This window comes from Pleurodeles waltl, chromosome 5 (assembly GCF_031143425.1).
Source record: "Pleurodeles waltl isolate 20211129_DDA chromosome 5, aPleWal1.hap1.20221129, whole genome shotgun sequence".
Classification (NCBI taxonomy): Eukaryota; Metazoa; Chordata; class Amphibia; order Caudata; family Salamandridae; genus Pleurodeles; species Pleurodeles waltl.
Genome location: NC_090444.1, coordinates 1,429,548,188 through 1,429,571,024, shown reverse-complemented (window position 1 = coordinate 1,429,571,024; position 22,837 = coordinate 1,429,548,188). Strand labels below are relative to the sequence as shown.

At 45.9% G+C, this 22,837-nt stretch overlaps 1 protein-coding gene across 1 annotated transcript in view; it reads left to right on the top strand.

The window, feature by feature from the left end:
• COL19A1 (collagen type XIX alpha 1 chain) overlaps positions 1-22,837 on the top strand; it is a 2,318,824-nt gene that overhangs the window by 1,767,292 nt on the left and 528,695 nt on the right. The window lies entirely within an intron of this gene.

Here is a 22,837-nt window from a genome sequence, read left to right as displayed (position 1 = left end):
CCACGAGGAACGACGACTCCATGGAGCCGGAACTCCAAATCCTACCTGCCTTTGTCTTTCTGCTCCTCTACGACCAACAGCGACGTAGGCACAGAAGATACCGGTGAGTACTGCATCTACGACACGGGGGAGGCAAAAGTTAGGGGGACACCCGCCAAACACCCCCACCCCCACCCTCGCATACTCGCATATCACAACATACACACCAATGCAGTCAAAAATATCACATGAACAACCCACAATCCCCCCGGAAGAATGCAAAGACAAAGCGAATTGCGGTCAAACATTGTAATGTGCCAATATACATGTCATACAAAAAAACACTGATATATATCTCGAAATCTCTCATAATTATATTTACAATACAAGAAGTAGTGCAGATATGTACACATCAATGTCCGTGCACCAACAGTCCAAAAATGCATGGGCGAGGCCCACAATAGATACCTGACCAAAATCGGAGAGAACACTGCCGGGGCATCAGATAGAAACACTACAGGCACCTCAGGGGGAAGGGAAGGGGGGGCACCTCAGCCAGATGAATGCGAAGCCAGATCCACGATGGGGCTCCATGCCCATTGATGTATCCTGGGGAGTGCAAAGCCACAGTCTCACAAGTCTTTACAGTGGGTGGTATGCCCACTGGTACATCCTGGGGAGTGCAAAGCCACAGTCTCACAAGTCTTTACAGTGGGTGGTTTGCCCACTGTTACATCCTGGGGAGTGCAAAGCCACAGTCTCACAAGTCTTTACAGTGGGTGGTTTGCCCACTGTTACATCATGGGGAGTGCAAAGCCACAGTCTCACAAGTCTCTACAGTGGGTGGGTTGCCCACTGTTACAGCCTGGGGAGTGCAAAGCCACAGTCTCACAATTCTTTACAGTGGGTGGTTTGCCCACTGTTACATCCTGGGGAGTGCAAAGCCACAGTCTCACAAGTCTCTACAGTGGGTGGGTTGCCCACTGTTACATCCAGATACTAACCCACATTTTCGCTAGTATCTGCAGTTCTCTACTGGTACTGGGTGGGACTGGTGCCCAGACAGGATGAGTCTCCCCGTGAAAGTTCATGTCCTGTCACTGTCCCAGCTGCACATGGGATACGGATGCCTGATGTGGCGGCCTATTCATACCCACACGGTGTTTGCCTTGTTCAGCGGCCTTCACCATGGCAGTCTTTGCCCTGTTCAGCGGTCTTCACCATGGCGGTCTTTGCCCTGTTCAGCGGTGCTTAGCCATGGCGGTCTTTGCCCTGTTCAGCGGTCTTCACCATGGCGGTCTTTGCCCTGTTCAGCGGTCTTCACCATGGCGGTCTTTGCCCTGTTCAGCGGTGCTTAGCCATGGCGGTCTTTGCCCTGTTCAGCGGTCTTCACCATGGCGGTCTTTGCCCTGTTCAGCGGTCTTCACCATGGCGGTCTTTGCCCTGTTCAGGGGTGCTCTGACATGGCGGTTCGGATACTGACATTGGTGTGTGGCATGACGATCTCCACACTGGACATTGGTGTGTGGCATGACGATCTCTACACTGGACATTCGAGTGTGGCATGACGATCTCTACACTGGACATTGGTGTGTGGCATGACGTTCTCCACACTGGACATTGGTGTGTGGCATGACGATCTCCACACTGGACATTGGTGTGTGGCTTGACGTTCCATCATTGCCCAGCGGGGCTGTGGCATCCTGGTCCCTCCTGGGCTGTGACTCTGGCGGTGGTCTCCTGACCAGTAACGATACTTGGGCCCTCCTGGGCTGTGACTCTGGCAGTGGTCTCCTGACCAGTAACGATACTTGGGCCCTCCTGGGCTGTGACTCTGGCGGTGGTCTCCTGACCAGTAACGATACTTGGGCTCTCCTGGGCTGTGACTCTGGCGGTGGTCTCCTGACCAGTAACGATACTTGGGCCCTCCTGGGCTGTGACTCTGGCGGTGGTCTCCTGACCAGTAACGATACTTGTGCCCTCCTGGGCTGTGACTCCGGCGGTGGTCTCCTGACCAGTAACGAAGGTGCTGGCGGTTGTGTCTCGACCGCCGGAAATGATGGCACACTTCTCCGCCGTGACACTCACAACAGGCTGGGCAGACTTCTTCGGGACCTTCCCCACCTTCTTTGGAGTTACAGCTGACTCACCAGTCGCCTTCGATCCCATTTCAGTTGTTGTCCCACCAGGAGTCTTGACACGGTCCCGTCGTCCACTCTCCAATTTCAGAACCTTTACAGGGGGTGGGCTGCCAGTGCCTTGGCTCCGGGTCCAACTGCCTGGCCTGGTGGACGGTGCACTCCAAAAACCTGGAACACGCACCACTGGCACTGGAGGCTTTTTGGCTGAGGCGCTACGACAGGACTGATGAACTGGAGGGGGGGGCAAACAGGTCAATTTGACAGAGGGACAGTTTCTGACGGACACTGGGATGGATAGCTGGAGGGGGTCTGGGAGTGGGGGTAGAGGAGGTGGTTGTAGGAGGTGTCACTTTAGGTGTTTTGGGTGCAGGTGCAGGTACTGGAGGATGTCGTGAGGTGGATGGATGTTGGGTGAGTGATTGCCAGCGTTTGGGTACTTTGGGAGAGGACACAGGGGACGTGTGAATTGCAGTGGAGGTGGTGAGTGCAGGTGAGCGGCTTGTGGTGCTGGGTGTCCTGGTGCGAGTCCTAGTGCCTGTAGATGTGGTGCATGCAGGTGTGTGTGTGTAGACGAGACTGGGAGGGAGGAGGGAGAAGATGAGGAGGGGGACACAGTGGCGACAGTAGATGTTGCTGTGTCTGTATGGGTGTGATGCTTGTGTGAGTGCCTGTGGTGTGTGTGGTGCCTATGTTTGCTTGAGCTACTTTTGGGTGTTGACTTGTGTGCAGGCTGGTCTGTAGGTGTGCTTGGGATGGGCTGGGTTACAGGGGATTGGGTCTGGGTGGAGGAAGTTGGAGGGGGGAGGCTGGACACAGGGACAATGGCTGTCATCAGTGCTGAGGCCAGAGATTGCAGGGTTCGCTGAAGGACAGCCTGACCAGAATGAATGCCTTCCAGGAATGCATTACTGTGTTGCAACTCTCGTTCTACACCCTGGATGGCATTCACAATGGTAGACTGCCCAACAGTGAGTGACCTGAGGTGGTCAATGGCCTCCTCATTGAGGGCAGCAGGGGTGACTGGGGCAGGGCCTGAGGTGCCTGGGGCGAAGGTGATGCCCACCCTCCTGGGTGAGCGGGCACGGGGCGAACGCTGAGGGGCTGCTGGGAGGGCGGTGCTGGTAGGGGAGGTGGCGGCTGTACCTGTAGAAGTGGGGTGCACAGATGGTGCCGCCACCACAGGGGAGCTCACATCGGCGGACGAGTCCGTGTCGCTGGTTGGTGATCCTGTGGCTGACGTGAAGCTCCCCTCGCCCTCCATCCCACTGGTGCATTCAGAGTCTGTGGTGTGGCCCCCAGGGTCCGGACTTGCTTGGCGATGGCACGCCAAATGTCCCTCTTCTGGTGGGCGCTGACCTACATGACATGCACAAGGAAAGAGGAACAGTCATTACCTACTGCACCGTCAATGTGAGTGGCCCCCTCCCAACTCTGTCCATGTGGCCCATTCATCCCCATGCATTTCTGTTGTAATAACTCTGCCCCCTTCCCTCTCCCACCCAGCCCTGTCCACCCAGGCCTAGCCCATCCAACGTGCTCCCTGTGTACTAACCTGTTGGTCTGGAAGACCGTAGAGTAGCATGTACTGGGGGAGGACCCCATCCACAAGTTTTTCCAACTCCTGTGCAGTGAAGGCTTGGGCCCTTTCCCCAGACGCAGCAGCGATTGTTGCTTCCAGACCGAGGTCACAGCAGCACTAGCAGTGTAGGTCCTCTCCTGTCGAAGGTCAGGTATCTAGTGATTGAAGAGATAGAAAATGGTGGTGACGTCCGCGGCGGTGACGTCCGCGGCGGGGCGCATCATCACCACCAGCGCACCTGTTCATTGGCTCCTGGGACCCATAGGGTCCAATGTTAACCAATGCAGCATTGCGCTGCGCTCTACGACCGCCTACCGCGACGGTGTCCAACGCCAGCGCAGTTACCCCACAATTCCATTGTCCCAGTTTAGAGGTCAGGCAGCCGCCATTTCAGGGGCCCACATGGCTTCATTTACTACTGCGTCACACATACCGCCCCCCTTTATTCATCCCAAGCCTTTGGATTGAGTAAATGAAAGATATACTCCCAATTAACACTTCTGGATTTCTTTCCTCCTCCACTCCTCCATTGCTCCAGTCAATCTAACTAACAAACTCTCATATCCGCGGCTCAAAATAATTCTTGTTGGGTTCCGGAGTAGCGTGCTACTCATCGAAAAGCGCTTCGACGCCTCGTCAGGGGTAGTAAGCGCTATATAAATACAATTACAATACAATACAATACCGAGGCCTACACTGAAAACATTTCCCGGATGGGTTAATTGTCTGTTGTAGTCTTGTGTGTGACTGTGGGTACATACCTGGAGGAATGGTGACAGTTTCTTCGCTGTTGTCCTTCTTAGGCACCGTCAGTTGGGACATATTGGAAGATGGTGGAATCCGCCGGTGTACCGACCGCTGGTGGACCTGTTGACAATGGAAGAGAGACATTTGATCGTGACCTACCGGTTCGACTGTGCCACAATCCAGGAACTATGTACACAGTTGGAGCCAGACCTGATGTCACCAATCCGCCATCCGACTGGAATCCCCCCTGACATTCAGATGCTGTCATTGCTCCATTTCCTTGCAAGTGGGTCATTTCAGACTACTGTGGCCATGGCATCTGGGATGTCCCAGCCTATGTTTTCCAACGTGTTATCCAGAGTGTTGTCTGCCCTGCTGAAACACGTAAGGAGAGACATCATTTTCCCTGAGGTGGAGGATTTGCCTACAGTGAAAGGTGACTTCTATGCCCTTGGACATATCCCGAACGTCATAGGTGCCATTGATGGGACCCATGTAGCTCTGGTCCCCCCCGCAGGAGTGAACAGGTGTACAGGAACAGGAAGAGTTATCATTCGATGAATGTCCAGATGGTCTGTTTGGCAGACCAGCACATCTCGCAGGTAAATGCTATGTTCCCTGGCTCAGTGCATGACGCCTACATCCTGCGGAATAGCAGCATCCCTGATATGATGGGTCAACCCCAGAGGCACCGTGTATGGCTATTGGGGGACTCTGGTTACCCCAACCTGTCCTGGCTATTGACCCCAGTGAGGAATCCTAGAACCAGGGCAGAGGAACAGTACATTGACGCCCATGGGCGGACTAGGAGGGTGATCAAACGCACCTTCGGCCTCCTGAAGGCCAGGTTCAGGTGCCTCCATATGACAGGTGGGTCCCTATTCTACTCACCAAAGAAGGTGTGCGACATCATCATCGCCTGCTCCATGCTCCATAATTTGGCATTGCGACGCCAGGTGCCTTTTCTGCAGAAGGATGATCCAGATGACGGTGTTGTAGCAGCGGTGGAGCCTGTGGAGCCTGTGGACAGTGATGAGGATGAAGCTGATGAAGAAGAAAACAACAACAGGGAGTCAGTCATACAGCAATATTTCCAGTGAGACACAGGTGAGTACATTTTCAGGTTTAACATAACATTAACTTTCACACGTCTACCTCTATCCTGTACCTACATTTCACTCACTATTTGTTAACTGAGTTGTCCCCTTCCATTTCAGTTTCACAAATGTGGTAACCTACGTGTCCACAGCTTGCACCCTTGAAAGGCTTGTGATGTGTGACATTGGTATATTGGCCTTCCAATGGGTAACCATTTTTGACACTGTAATTGACAATACAAAGTTCAAAATCATTGACTGACTCCAGTTTTATTTGTGTTTCAAGGGTGTTTATTTAAGTGCATAACAATGAAGGAGGGTTGTGAAATGGGGATGGGTTATGGTGGAAGAATGTCCATGGCAGAGGCCAGTCTATTAGTCTCACAGGTACATTGCACATCTGGCCATTGGAAGTGGAGCTGGGGCAGTTCCGATTTGGACAGGGTAACAAAGTGGTACAGTGGGGGGACAATCAGGGTGGTCTTATTTCCTGGCGGGGGTCTTGCCATCTTGCTCTGTCCTGTTCCTGGATCTCAGGGACCGCTTTCGTGGTGGTTGTCCGTCTGCAGGGGTGGGGTGCTGGTGTGTTGGTCCTGTGGCGGGGCGTCCTGTCCACTAGCGCTGGCAGAGGTGGTGGGCATTTCATCGTCCTGGCTAGTGTCAGGGGCCCCTTGGAGTGTCACGGTGTCCCTCAATGTCTTTTGAATGTCCGTCAGCACCCCTACAATGGTGCCCAGGGCGGAGCCGATGGTCCTAAGCTCCTCCCTGTACCCCAAATACTGCTCCTCCTGCAGATGCAGGGTCTCCTGCAACTTGTCCAGGACCGTTGCCATCGTCTCCTGGGAGTGGTGGTATGCTCCCATGATGGAGGAGAGGGCCTCGTTGAGAGTAGGTTCCCTTGGCCTGTCCTCCCTCTGTCGCACAGCAGCCCTCCCAGTTCCCCTGTGTTCCTGTGCCTCCGTCCCCTGGACCGTGTGCCCACTACCACTGCCCCCAGGTCCCTGTTGTTGTTGGGGTGTTGGGTTAGCCTGGGTGCCCTGTAGTGGTGGACACACTGCTGATTGACCTGTCCTGGGTAGGGAGGTAAGGGCCTGCTGGGTGGGTGCTGTGCTGGTGTTACCAGAGGGAGGAAGTTCGGTGTTGGGCTGTGGCTGGGCAAGGGGAACCGACTGTCCTGAGGCCCACGATGGTCCGGGCTGGTCATCAAGATCCAGTAGGGCAGAGCTGCTGTCGTCACTGTGGGCCTCTTCTGGGGGTGAAGTGGTGTTGTCTGGACCCTCTGGTGTGGTGACGTTCCTTCGGGTTCCTGCGGGGGTATAAGTACATGATTATTGCATGTGTGTGTTTCATGGTGTGCAATGGTTGGGTGTGCGTGTACACCAGTGCAGGCATTCCTGTGTGGGGGCTTGTGTGCTGATGGTTGGGGGGTGTTCTGGGTATGTGCAATGGACATGATTTAGTGATGGGTATCCATGCTTAGTTGTGTCATGCAGGTCTTGGGGTTGGGATGGGTGGTTGGTGTTATGGGTACATTAGTGAGGAGTTAGGGTGATAGGGGAGGGTGTGAGGGTGGGGGGGTGTGATAGCATGCAGGTAAGGTGGGGGATATGATTGTTAAGATTTGACTTACCAGTGTCCGTTCCTCCAACGACTCCTGCGAGGCCCTCAGGATGCAAGATGGACAAGACTTGCTCCTCCCACGTTGTTAGTTGTGGGGGAGGAGGTGGGGGTCCGCCGCCAGTCCGCTGAACCGCGATGTGGTGCCTGGATACCGTGGAACACACCTTCCCCCGTAGGTCGTTCCACCTCTTCCTGATGTCCTCCCTATTTCTTGGATGCTGTCCCACAGCGTTGACCCTGTCGACTACTCTGTGCCATAGCTCCATCTTCCTGGCTATGGATGTGTGCTGTACCTGTGAGCCAAATAGCTGTGGCTCTACCCGTAGGATTTCCTCCACCATGACCCTGAGCTCCTCTTCGGAAAAGCGGGGGTGTCTTTGGCGTGCCATGGGGTGGTGTGTGTGATGTGTGAGGTGGTGTATGTGGTGATGAGTGTGGTGAGTGTAGTGGTATGTGGTGTTTTGTGCGTGGATGTTGTGTGGGTGATGGTGTAGTGTGCCTCTGTGTGATGGGGTTCTCTATTCTGTGCTGTCTCTCTCTGGCCTTCTTTCTAATTTTGGGTCGTAGGGGTTTGTGGGTGATGTGGGTGTGTGTTTTATATTGAGTTGGGTGTGTGGGAGTGTTGTTTGTATGTGTATCAGGTGTGTGTATTTGGAATTGTCCAATGTGGCGGTGTTTTGGAGCTGTGTGTGTATTTTGAGCGCGGCGGTGTGTACCGCCAATGGAACACCGCGGTTGAAAGACCGCCGAGTGGATTCGTGGGTCGTAATAGCATGGGCGTGTTTCTGTTGGCGTGGAGGTGGAGGATTTGTTTCTGCATGTTTATCGCTGACCTTTGGTGTGGCGGTATTGTGTGGGTGTCTGAATTTCGGCGGATTCCATGATGTGTGTCATAATAGCTGTGGCGGGCTCCCGCCGCGGTGTGTTGGCGGTCTTCTCAACGGCGGTAAGCACCTTATACCGCCAATGTTGTAATGACCCCCTTAGTGTCCACAATAATACATCCAAGATGATATACTTCTCATAGAATTAAAATAAATGGTTAGTTTTGGTCTGAAATGAATTTTAAAGGTTGCAAGATGACTAAAAAAAGTATTTGTTCACAACACTGAAAGGCTATTTCGGGTTAGCTCATGGTGGTCCTTCTAGCATATGCAGTGGATGAGGACCCTATGAAGTGTGAGTGTTACATTGTGCTTGAGGGAAAATTCTAGGAAACATTTAAACAAAGTTTGGGGAAGTTTAAAAGGTGTAAACATAAGAACATAAATAATGTGAAACAAGTCTAATAGAAATGAAGGCATGTTCTTTTAACATACAAAGGGAAGCTCAAAGAAAGTCTACTGGATTTATATGCGAAAGACATAATCAAATCTATATATTGTCCGAACTGGCTATGCCCTGTAGATATTTCATTGAAAGGTTCAGGAGAAATGAGACTATGTGTAGGCCTGCATTGTCTTAATGATGCCCTTTGAATTTACAGTTTCCCAATAAAGAATTTCCAAGAACTATTGAAATCTGCGGCTAGAGCTACAGAATTGTTTACTATAGGTCTTGCAGGTGGTTATCACCAGATGGATTTGGATACAGAATCTAATCACTTTCCAGCCTTCATCACAAATAGTGCCAAATTACCACACTGCCCCATTGTGTAATTCCATAAAATCACATAAAATTTTAATGTATGTCCACGGAATAAAACTCCGCCAAGTCTGCCCACCCATAGGTTTGTGCAGTTGTGTCAGGTGGATTATCCTGAAGAACCATGAAACAAGTGGCCACTGATATAAAGGGTCTGTATTCTATTTTATCTCAGAAGGGAGTCAATTGCTTTTGGTTTGAATGATTATTACTAAAGGTAGCCAGAGATTCAAATGGAGGGCACTGTAACAAAAGAAGTTCTGATTATGTTTTTGGAATAAGTGTCTTATCACAAAGACATCCTAGAAAAGTTAGCATCAGATAATGGAATTCAGCTTACGTCAGAAAAAAATACACCAATTTCAAAAGGATAGTGGTATTATACACTTGTGTGTGGCTTTATAATATCAAGGGGCATATGGAAAGTTTGAGTGATTCAGCTGTGTATTAAGGGAGTCAATTTAGTTGTCATTCAGTTCTGGATTATGTTGGAGAAAGACTTTGACTCACAATTTGCTGAAAGGCAAGTCACCATTACAATTACTGAGAGAAAGAAAAACAGTTACAAAGTTGATGCCACAGTGGTTAATTCACTGCCAGGAAAGGAAATAAGAGTTTGTTGCTACATGGAATTGAGAGAGAACGTGAAGATGTTTTAGACAAACATGAAGCAGTAGTGGAGGGCTGAGTCTAGGAAAGTCAGAAGGAATTCCCCGATCGTGTGTGTGGGACTGTGGGTGAGGATTAAGAAACCTAGTATTGAGGCAAATTGATTTGCAAGTTGGCCTGATCCTCCAAAAGTAATCAAAGTGATCAAATTAGAATCAAAGGTCCAGATGGGCTAGTCAGGAATTTGTCTGTGTCAGGTAAAGGAGGCATTACCATCTATGCATAAAGGACATTATGAGATAGTGGAAGATAATGTATTTTTGCCTATTTGCAAGGGGTTTGGGTAGACAAAGGGAACTGAGGCAAGTGTTGATGGAATTGGTGGTAGTCCTGTGAATGGTTTACAAAATGCAGCTGGTGGCAGAGGTGGATTGAAAAGGATTGTGGAATGCCAGTCCAGTTGAGAGACTGCAGATGTTGTTAGAGCCCATTGACATTATATGAAAATCAAATATATGTTGTTTATTTTTTTCATTTTAGTTGTTGAAGGAAATGTGTGTGGTTTGCAGGTGTTGAATTTAGAGTGTAGAGTAGTGGGTGTGGTGGGCGAGAACATGAAATGTTGATGATGAGTGGATGTTTGATTGTGACATTAGTTAGGTGCAGTTGAGAATTGATTGTACCAGCTGTATTACCTTTTGCTTTATTGTTTAGGTACTAAAAAACCTGAACCCAGTAGCAACAGGTTTCTTCCATTACCATAAGGCAGTGTGTCAGAAGAGTGATAGCTTGACTCTGTTGGAGGAGGTAGTAGAAGAAATCTAAGAGTAAGGGTGATAAGAATTTAGGTATGTGATTTATAGAGGCCCTATTGTGAGAGAAGTAATTATTGAAGACCAAGAGATGCTGGTTGCAGAGTGATAGTTTTGTAGAGAAGAGGCAAAAAAAAGGGACCTGGCTTGTGCCACATACTGAGGCTGTAATATCCAATCTGGTTGATTAAAATGCTGATAAAAGATCATAAAGAACTGACTTGTCGTCATTGAGATGCTAATGGGGAAGAACTTGCTAGATGTCCAGAGGAAGATGCATCTTTTTATCATAACATTATGAATAAGAGGATGTGGGTGATGGGGATGAATATGTCAGGAAGTATATGAGAGTTGAAATCTGATTGGAATGTGTCATTTAAAGAGTCATATGAGTTTGGGTGAAAACGGGAAAGATCATGATAAACCTCAGTTCAGTAGGCTGGAATAGAGTTGTCTTGACTCCTGCTAATGAAGGCTGTGTTGGTTGCTTGAGGTGGGGTCAGAAGATTTCTATATCAAGATTGGGAACAATACATATTGAATGGGTTAATGAATATTTATAAAACAGAAACTTACATCCAAAGGCTTCATGGCACAAATATTGACTCTGTCTTTCAGGGGGCTCAGTAGAAAAGATATTTCTTTAGTGATTTGCAGAATTCAAGATCACATTCTATGCTGTGAAGGGGCGATGGTAAGGCATTCAGAATAGAAGATGTAACCACAGAAAAAAACACCACCCAGCTAGTTGATTTTCTGAACTGAGGAATTTAAAACAGGAATAGTAATTTTGAGCTTAAATCCAGTTTGAATATATCTCTGAAGAAAAGCTACAGATGGGTCTGGGACTGAACAGTAGATGGCCTTATGTGCCAGACAAAGGGGCTTAAATTTGATCCAGCTATCTACTATCAACCTTTGTGGATTACAACTGGCCTATGAGACCTTCTAAAATTTGTGAAGCCCAACTGTCATATTCTGAATGCCCTATAGTTGATGCACTGTAGAGGAAGGAAGTCCCAAATAGCAAGATTTGGCATAGATAAGCCTGGGCATGGCTAAAGCATCAACAGAGGCTCGGTCCTTAGCGAGAATGAAATAAAGTTTGTTTTCCTCATCTGCAAGTAGCAAAATGACACTACTCGGTTGGTCAAAGGAATTAGGCTGAGACCTCTGCTCACCCAATACAAGAGGCCTTTTACCTTCTCTGAAAATGAGAGAACATCGCTCATACAGTAAAACCATGAGGAGCAACACCAGAGAGAATTCTGTCTAAGTAGTAAAACTTCCATGTAATGAGAGTTTAGCTTGTAGGAAATTGTTTTTCACTTAGTGGTTGTGAAGAGATAATTATTAACTTGTTCTTGAATTCCCTCAGCAGGTTTATCACATCTCAGAATATTCTAGGTTTCATCAGCATATGATACTATTTTGGAACCAAAAGTATTAGTAATTTAAGCCAGTGGGTGAAGACAGATGTTGAAAAGAATTGGACATTGAGGGAAGCCTGAGGAACTTCACCTTCAACCTACAAACACCTTTATTAGAAAGGCGAGCAAAATAGTGACAGGGTTCTGTCAGCAAGAAAATATGGTAACCATAGTTTGGCAGAGCCACATAAACCCACCTCTTCAATCTGATGTAACAGAATGGAGTGGTCAACAGTACTAAATGCTGCTCGGACATCCAGCAAAGTGAGGCAAGTGGGCAAGTTTTCTTCAAAACCCCATCTTAGTATATTGATGGCAATTAATGCTGACTCCCACTCTAAACAGGACTTAACCCCATTTGACTTATACATGACCCTCAAAAAATGTGCAAATGCTTTGCGCTATGATTTTCTTACCATTCTTGGTGTTGGTTGGAAGATACAGGATTGGCCTACAGTTAGTTTTTATCAGAGAATCACAACTAGTTTTTTTAATAGCAGATTTACCACAGCCTCTATTTATTTGTTTTTCACACAGACTGCAATGAAGGAGGTTTTAAAAGTAGTCTCCGCAAGCAATGCTCCCTTGCAGGCAGAAAAATATTTTAATACCTTCAGAGGACAGATATCACTAACCTTTTGTTACGAAAGTAAAGAGAGCAGCACATGTTGCTTACTACTCTGAGACAAATATTAAGCTAAGGTAATACCTGTAATTTATATCTTTGATCTCTTTTTCACTAAGGTAACGAGATTAAAATACAAAGACTGTGAACTGGTAGATATAGAGGTGGGGCAAACAGAACTAGTAGAGAAATTGTATTGAAAAGGGCCTTAAGAGTTGACAGCTTAAGCAATGGATTATCTGGAAAACATGGTTTTATCATTTATAAGGAAATGTTTATAGCTTTTTAACGGAGATCGGAAAGCCATGTGATCTTCTTCAGAAAATGTTCAACACCACTGACAGTCAGCTTACTGAACCTTTAGCCTTTCCCTTCCTAGTTCAAGAGTAAACCACAGGCTTTTTGTCTCACTCAATATTGTAAATGGCGTTACTGATTGAGGGGGTGAAACCCTGCTTAAGCAGCAACCACAATCTCTGTCAGGGTTTATTGAGATCAGAACAACAACAATCTAATCAGTAGAATTGGAATTGTGTAATTTTAAAGCCTTTAGTGAAAAGAATGCCTATGGGCACAAAGCACCAACGTTGGTGATATGGTTGCACCATACCGGGACAAACTCACAAGTTCAGGCCAAGCACAATGGAGCATGGGGCAGATACATGGACCAACTTAGGCCCACTGAACACCATATCTTAAAACCTGATTTGAGGAGTTTTGCTTGTTCCTGAGTCAAGGTTGTTTTGCCCGACGTTGATTACAAGGGGCTGCGATGCAGAGTCCTGCATTGTTGCAGAGAATGTTGTTGATTAGGGGCTTTCTTTGAGAAGGCCTGCTTTGAGGATGCATCACACAGCAGCGGTTCTGTAGAGACTACAGGCTGTGATGCGAGGCCTGGCATTAGTGATGTGTTGCTCTTCAGCGGTTCTGCAGTGGAGCTGTGATGAGATGCATTGCACTGTGTCAGTTCTGCCCACAGGACCACAACTGGGCCTGGCAGAGCACCATCAGGCCGACTTCCAAGGTTCCGGGATGCACACAAAGGATTTGTCTCCCTTCCTTCACCTCACAGCCCAAGCACAAGGCTAATCCATCAGCCCCACCCTCTACAACATCTACATGATGCCATTAGCAGACATCATCAGAACCCACAACGTCAGCATCATCTCCTACGCCAACAACACCCAGCTTGTCCTCTCACTCTCAGTGAACCCCACTATCACAAAAAACAACTTCTACACCTGCATGAAGAATGTCTCTGCCTAGATGAGAGAAAGCTGCCTAAACTCAACATGGGTAAAACTGAAGTGCTGAATTTCGTAAGACACTGCTGCCTCTGGAACAACTTCAGGTGGTCCTTGGAACTCGATCCCACCCGCACGCCAAAAGTTCACACCGCAACCTCAGCATCATCCTTGACAGACACCTCTCCATGAAACAAGTCAACACTGTTGCCTCTGCCTCTTTCCACTTACTGTGCATGCTCTGCAAAATCTTCAAGTGGCTACCCACCAGCACCAGAAAAGCAGTGACACAAGTTCCCATCACCAGAAGGCTGGACTATGGCAATGCTCTTTACGTAGGCACCACAGGAGAACCGATGAGAAGACTCCATACAATCCAGAACGCAGCAGCCTGACTGATCCTAAACCTTCCCAAAAGGACCCACATCTCCCAGCACTTGAGAGACTTCCACTGGCTCTGCATCGAGAAGAAATGCCACTTGAAGCTCCTCACCCATGCCTATAAAGCCCTCCATGATCAAGGACCGGCATACATGTCCCACCACCTGAATTTCCACTAACCATCCCGAAAACTCTGCTATTCTCACCTCACCCTTACACAGACACTGTGGACTTGCCACTTCCATGCCAGAGGTCGATAATTCTCCCACCTCACCACCAAATCCTGAAATGACCTTCCATTCCATCTTTGAACAGCACCCTCAATGGCAGATTTCGGGAAGGGACTTAAGACCTGACTCCTCGACTGAGTTCCTCAACTCTGCACCTGGATAAACTGCGCTTTATGAATATAGCCTGATTGATTCATTGATATGGTTGGGTCCACTCTGGGGTAGGACTGACAGCAGACAGAGTAAAGGTGCTGAGTCCAGGGTGGTTGGAGCATTTTTACTCCCTGAGGCTGTACTCAAGAGGCCTGCCAACTAGCCTTGGAGTCACTCTTGTGGTCTTGGGTTCAAGAGGCGGGTCAAGTCCTTTTCACTCAGGCAAGAGGGCAACAGAGCAGCAGTCCTTCCTGCAGAGCAGCCCAGATGTCCTTCTGAGACTTCCACAGGTCCAAAGCTGTTCTGAAAAGCTGGGTCCAAGGGTCCATTATTTATATCTGGTACACATTTTGAAGTAGAAATAGGTTATGACGGGTTCCACCCCCAGAGTTGTTTTGGATTTCCTGCCTCCATGTTCTGGCCCTAGCATGCCTGGGGGGTCACAAAAGATTAGTGTCAAACCCTTTGTAAGTGTGCAATGATCAGGCAGAGCCTTTCTGATGTACAAGTGGTGAGTGACATCTCCAGCCCCTCGTCAAGTCAGCGATGGCCCATCCTGCCAATACCTCTTCCCCTTTTGCCTCACTGTCTGGGAGCAATACATAAAGATAGCTACACCTAGTCATCTGACCTGGGATACAGGCTACAGGCACCAAAATGGTTAAAAAAATACAATTCCAACTTTCTAAAAGTCAGTTTTTCAAAATTGTGACTTAAAATCCAATTTCAGCATTAAAGAGGATTTTAAATTACAATTCTGCAGATACCAAACTTGACATTCCTACTTGCTTCCAACTGAAAGTTAGCACATAGTAAGTGCCATAAGGTACGCCAATGCTACTGTATGGAAGGGGGAAGCCTTGATTAGTGAAAAACTAGTTTAGGACATTTAAAACCTAAAAGTACCTGTCCATAATTTTAAATAAAATGCACCCTGTCCTCTGGGCTGTTTATGTCCTACCCTAGAGGCAACATATGTAATAAAAAGGAAGGTGTAGACCTGGCAAAAGTTTATTTTACCAGGTCAAAATAGTAGTTTAAAACTGCACAGGCCACAGTGGTAGGGCTGAACATGTTTATAAGCCTATCTTTGTAGAGGGGGCACAATTAGTCCCTGTGTGCATGTAAGATGTATAAACTTACTAGGGATTTACACATAAATTAAATGTGGAAATTGGGAGAAAGCCAAAGTTTGCACATGTAAAGGAGAGAACACAAGCACTTTAGCACTGATTAGCATTGGTAAAGTGCGCAGTGTCCCAAATCCAATGAAAATGGGAAGAGAAAAAGAGGAAGGTGAAGGCAAAATGTTTGGGGATGACACTGCAGAAAGGGCAAAGATCAACCCTCCTAGTGCACAGCACAGATGCAGAGGAAAGAAATGTTCAAAATTGTCATTCGGACAAGTGTTGAATGTGGTCAAGAGTTTATAAAAATCTCCTCCAACAGAATATGATTAAAAATGAATCCCCTGTATAATATCTCATCAGTTCCATTGGTGGAAGGATCTTCTCTCAACAGGAAGCGAGAAGTCTGTGCTTGATATCCTAGATCTAAGTTAAATTTGATGATAGACTGATCAGGTAAGAGGAAGGATAAAGTGGAGCATCATTATTTCTTGGATTGAAACATGAGGTCTAAGGTCTAGCCTACCTCTTTGTTGTGCCTTTTGACCTCCTGACTAACCTCTAAAAAGGCCATAGCTTCCCAGGGAGTTTTGGCCTTTGTGCAGCTGGCAATGTCAACCGCTAATGTTAAAATACTACAAAACATTGGTTTTCGATCCTCTGGTGGACACAAATCCAACTAAATTGACAATTATGTCCATCGAGGCAGAAGGAAATGTATATAGTAATTTGAAGTTAAGAGAAAGATTCTGAGGTTAGCAACCACTACCTCTTCCACTATCAAGCTACCAACCTGTAAGAGACTAACATTTAAAAATTGATGAGCCACTGATCAGAAAGTAATTAAGCAAAGATTATGGCCCTCATTATGATATTGGTGGTAAAACTGCCTACCGCCGCAGTGAAGGCCGCCAAAAGACCATTGCCGCAGCTGCCAGCCGTCAGCCGGATTATGACCACAGCCGGAATTCCGTCAGAAGGATGGCAGAAATCATCTCCTGGGCCTTCATGCCGCAGAGGCCCTTCACCGTGGACGGTGAGGGACCTCAGTCTTTATACCCAACTGAAGCCCCTCCATGGTGGTCCCACTCACTTCTACACCAGTGGTGTCAATCGCCGGCTCAATCCACCTCTGAGAAGGAGGTTTCAGCCAAAGCCAGGCTGCAGTCCTCACCCCAGTCTGCACCTTGAGGATTTGTTGTCTTGATCTTGTTTCAGCTGTCAGTGAGAATCACTTGTACCATCTGTGTCTACACCCCTTTTCTCTGCACTTCTTGTGCTGCCAGTATTGGGACAGTTTTTGCTATGTTTCTCAATCTTTTCCTTGGCATAAAATTACTGTTAAAATGTCAGCTTCTAATCTGTTATACAGAAAAAATATTTGCCAATTGTGGGTCTACATTGTCCATCAAAATTCAGAGAAAAAAGGTTAGAAAGAAAGACATCAGTTCGATGAAAGGATAGAAAAATATTTGTAATATATTGGATATGAATATATTGGAATAGAATATGTTCGACAATAATCACTTTTCAACTTAAGCATGGTACAGAAACTGCTCGCTCAGGCAAAGAAGGAATACTTCTCCCTGATCATTATACCAGATCTTTCCACAGGCTTTGACACAGTAGATCACTCTTTCATTTTGCAATATTGGACATCTGATTCCCATGTCGAAAGACACCCACAGAGTCGGGTCTGTCCCTTATATCACAGCAGGAGTCAAGGATGAGAATGTGGCTTTGAGTTCCCTTCCCATGAGGGTGGGCTCCAGAATTCCCCCCAGGGATTTGTATAGTTTGTTTAATATATGTCAGAAGCTAAAGTGTACCTACTCAGTGTCTCTATTTCCACACATGACCCTCAGACCATTATTCTTATCAGCAGAGTAGAGGTGAGGGTAGCGTAGGCATGATATATGCCTGTTGGCTGGATGAGGGTTACTTGACTAAAACATGATGATTGAAACACAGTGGCTGTACACTCTGACCATTGATCTTAAATCCCCATTCTTCGAAGGCACCAGTGCCTCAGCTAAATACTTGATGGGATAAATGGACAGTCAGGCTCAGCACTGAGAAGGTTTTGTTAACAAGGTAAAGATTGTGTGATTAGGGATAGCAATTTGGATATAATTTCCCAAATATGGGGAGTGTATCATGCAGCTTTTTCCATCCTCTCGGAACTTTAGTGAGCCCTTGCAGATCTCTTCCAGCAGAGCATCGCAAGATGTTGAATGGAAAATTTGTAACCTCTAAACTGGTTTACGAATACCATGTGTCTGCCCCCCACCCCCTGCACTCTTACTTAGTTCAGGACTTTCAGGCACTTCAAAACATGGAAATATACTACATAAAAAGGGTCTTGCCATTTCTTTTATTGAGAACACTATGCCTCCTTTCTGTCAGTAATTGTGTGGACTTTAAAACACTCTGTTCTGCAAAATATATTCTTGATTATATTGTCAGGGGTGTGTCTTCCTGTGGGTTTGTCACACCTCCCACAATAAATCTATTCCCAGATTGATATTCAGGTCATGGGATTCCCTATCAGGTCTGTCTTTCTCTGTGTCATGTTTTAGTAGAAAGAAGCAATGTTTCAGGATAAACATATGCACACTTAGCCTTTGATGTTTTCTTTTATGCATCCAATCCTATACAGTGCCAAGGAAACAAAGTGAGTCATTTGTACAAATTTAGAAATGATAGCTGTATAAACCACCTAAGTGTTTCTCACCCTTTTTGTAGGGGAGAGAAATTGTTGTTACTTTTTATTTTTTAAATTAGCTAATTAAAAGAAGATTCAAAGACGCATCCTACCAACATATCTGTGTTTCAAAAATAGAGATGACATATCTGTGTTTCAAAAATAGAGATGACTTACACCCCTGCATTTTGTATATACTACCACCTGTCCTTCTTTCATCTATTTAATGGCAGAAGTCTTAAAGACCAATTATTTTTGTACCAGGCTTCTCGTTACTATAATGCACTGGTGGGGGTGGGCAAACCCTGCCAAAGCTAAAAGAACCAAGAAAAAGGGTAAGCCAAAGATGGTGCAAGTGATTCTTACTGGCAGCCATAATGAGATCAAGCCTCAGGAAATGAATACTCAAGGTGCAGACTGAGGCAAGGACAGTGGCCTTGCACTGGCTGTTTCCAACCTTGTAGAGGCGGATGGAGACATGACCTAGATTTGACACCATTGCCAATGTGCTGGCTAGGTGAGGGCTCTGTTCGGAAAGGGATAGAATGAAAGAATCTCTCATTGACAAGCCAATTCTAATGTGGATACTGAACCCGACCAAATGGGCTGGAGTTCAAACTCCTCTTATGAGCATACAGACCTGCCAACTCACATGGTGCCACAGTGTGACACACAATATCAGCCTCCATCACACAGTCCACCGATGAGGATCCAAAATTACACGGTTACAGGGAATATGGGCTGAAAACCACAGTAAGAAGGGGTTTTCAGCTCATTTTTCGAGGCTTTCAACCTCCAACATTCATCAATGAGTGAGAAAACACCAGAGGACATTGGCAAAATCTTCAGTAAGCTTTTGTTTCTTTTTAGAGGAGGGGCTTAGGGCCGGGTTGGAGGCAAAAGTACCTGTTAGGTGCTTCTCGGCACTAGGCCCCACCCTCTTTAGAGCCCCTCCCCTCTTCACACTATGTGATTTTTTGTCAAAGTTGTGAGGTCTGAGCACTGCACAGAAATGCTAGGTTAAATACCTACACAAGTGTAGATGCCTAGCCCCATATGCTCCAACATTAGATTTATGGTCACTTCCCTAATTAGAAGGCATCCAGTTGATACGTCAAGTGAGGGCCTGGAGAGAGACAAGAGTGACTCAGGTGAGAGATTTGTACAGTCAGGGGAGGTTGCCTAAGTTCCAAGATACATAAGATACACATGGCTGAACTGCAGGCATCTTCATCATGTGCAATGCAATAACGCACACAGTCAGGACCCAGTGGGGTCAGGGGCAAGAGGAGCTACCAATTTCAGCTCCCCTTCAGGGGGATGCTAATAATTGCCATGGCCCAGAGGGCCATTACTGCTCTGTACATCCTCCAAATTGCATCTAGGGTGAGACCTCCCTGATAAACTGTGGCAGAAAATTAAGGAGCAGGCCAAATGAGTGTTGAGGAATCTAAAGTTCCAATACATGCAGTTCAATTACTTCCATCAAAAGTACCTTGCCCAGAAATGCATAAATTAAAAGTATGAGGGGGCATCTTCAGACTGCCCAAGAAACACACAATCAGAGACACGATTCTACCATATGGTCTGGACATGCCTTAAGCTATGTCCAACAGGGGAGATGATTGATCAATTTGGCTTTTCTACTTTTCAAGAGGACGATAGCGATGACACCGAAAGCCAGCCAACCACCAGACGTGAATAACTGGCTACGTGAACTATATAAACAGGCAATACCTGAGGTGAACGCCATGACACGTAATCAACTAAAAGGACAGAGGGGACCAGATGGCACCATTAGGGATGATTACATTACTAAATTGGAAGTGAAAAATGGCACATGCCCACAACATGCGCACTAGTGAGATGTCCCCTGCAGAGAACTAACACACAAAGGGCACTTGGAAAGCGAGAAGAAGGATAAAAAAGTAGGCCACATACGAGACATGCAACGCTCCCACCAATGGAGGTTACATTTTACCCAAACACTCACCACACAATCACATCATGAACACACCTCACCTGATAGACAATCATCACGCTATAATCGTCTCCCACAAACATCCCCCCCAACATGCAACATAATGCAGAGGAAGGCAAAACGCAAGGCATATATGTTACATAAAATCAGAAAAGACGTACCATGCAAATGTCTATACTATGTAAAGTAATGTATCAGATACAGACCACATTACTAAACTGTGCATTGCGCAAGTATAAATTCAATAAAAAAACTAAAAACAAATGCATGCAATGCACTGTCACTAAAGGCCTGAGCCCTTTAAAATCTAATGCAAAAAGCATTAACAACATTTCTGTTTTTAGACCTGATGTTGACATAGACCTTTTGATTTTGGCAAATTTATATATATATATATTCACCCCTAAAAAACAAAGGTTACAGGGACGTTATAGTTAGGTTGTTATTTTAAACGTACCAAACCATAGAAATTCACCTGTTATAGTTTGTTACCTCAAGTAACTATAGCTTGTGCCTTAAGGTAGCTATTAATATATATATATTTACCAAAGACTCCGACTGAAGGACAAAAGAAGAAAGTCACTCCACGGTGTGTACACTATCCAGATACTTTTATTCACAGCAGAACTCTCATTCCACAGACATGTTTCAGCTCTTGAGTCTTTCTCAAGGGCAATTAAGTCAGTTTTCATCATTGTGTTGATATTTGTTTCGTTGGGATATGGGGTGCACTCACCTTGAGAATGTCTCTTGGAGCTGAAACACGTCGATGAGAAGAAAGTTCTGCTGTGAATATTGAACACACCATGGAGTGCCAGTCTTCCCTTGGTCGCCACTAGGTAGTTATAGTTAGGACCTTGTTTCCATAAAAAAAAGCTTTGCCTATAGCTTTGGCACAATTTGAAGAATCATCACAAAACTTTCCCCCAAAAAGTAAGTAAGTGATTCTTGTTGCCCTTGGAAGGTTTGGGGGTTGTCCTCCAAGCGGTGGCCGAGAAAAAGGGGCAGTCATAAAACATGTGTTTCCCTTGTTAATTCCTGTTGGAGGTTTGAAGACAACTACAGCCCAAACTGCTGGACAGAACTGCAACATATTTAGCAGAAAGCTAGATTTTATTCTGCAGGTTGTGCTTTTGGTTATTTGTTGTAAATCCTTTGAGTAGTTTTTGAGAAATTAAAGGGAAAAAAATCTGTATATCTAGCGTCTTGGATCCTCTCTGATGAGTTTGTGAATAAGAGCTTGTGCACGGACCTGCAGAGCTCTGATTGGCTGCCAACACTTCAAACTAGGAAGTGTTGGCAGCCATCTTGGGACTCGCCTTCAGCCGAGTCCCAGAAAAAAGTGAAAAAAAAAGAAAATTTAGAAAGGTACAAAATTAGTGGTTTCATTTTGTCATAGAAATTCTGGTTAGTGATGTAGAAAATAAAATTAGGACACGTTTTAAGTGCGTTCTCAAATATCTTCATGTGGTACTTCAACCGGACGAGCCTGTCAATTGATTCCATTGTGTTCTACTGCAGCCTCACAGAGTGTTCTCAAGAACAACTAGAGCGCTTACAGTCATACGTATGACAAAAGTGTGACACAAAAAAGTTGCTAGCGCACCTTAACCTTAGTAAGTAAACTTACAAGGGGACGCGTATAGGTCGATGAACCTTTTGGATCGCATGGAGTATCCTAGTCAAGCGGTAACCAATGGATCATCAATAACCATTATAATCAACAATGTAACACCAAAGAAAGCCTATCTAATAAGAAAATACCATGACTCTCAAAATGATTAATCGTTTTTATTCCCTATTAGTTACAATTCTAATCAAAACCTTTATTCAACTTTATTGTAAATCAAACTTTATTAGCATCATAAGCAACTATTCACCAAGAATTATTGAGAAGCAAAAACAAGCATCAACATAAGTCAGCAAATTCTTTAACATTTTGAATAATTCAGCAATGCAAGTTAGTCAGTCAACCGTCACCGTTAAGTCACCCTCGTCAGCCTACCTAACTCAAATTAGCATCAGCATGTGGGTCTGCATGCGAAAACATTTCAGGCAAAAATCATCAAAATTTGGAAAAAATCTATCTAAGAGAGAAAAACATTTTAAAACAGCGCAGTTGGTACCCTAAAGAAAAAACACACATTAGTCAGTCTCATTGTTATAGCTACCTATCCAAGATAGATCAGCAAAGAGTCAGTCTTCGTATCCAGGTCATCAGTCATCAGCAAGTATCAGGCTCACAGAGAGTAAGCCCAGTTATAAGCACTTCGGACAGCATCCCCTGACGTCATCAACTTTCGCCTCTCCCCTCTGAATTTCCATCCCTTATCATGACTTTTTATTAGTGTCTCTCAGTCCGTCCCACTAATTGCTAATTGGTCAACCGCATCAGGGGTTATGATTCTAACCTATAGTTTTTGTTTACCACTTGTTTGCGTCGGTCCAAGCATTAAGTTCCATTAATATAATTGGTCCTTCTTGTCAATGAGAACATCATCCGTCTCTTCAGGTAACACAATTGTTTCCCACAGTCTTTTAGTCAGTGCTTCTATTGTTCAAGTCCTGAGAAAGTACTTTTAGCCTACTCTACACATAATTGTATCAATTTGTTCTGATCATCTCCTGTCCTCTGGTACATTTCCAGAAATTTCTAGCAGAGCCCGTCTGAACTGTGCGAAGTTCAAGGTCCTTTTCTCCAGTTCCAGTCCTCGGCAGCTCATCGCGTCTCCAC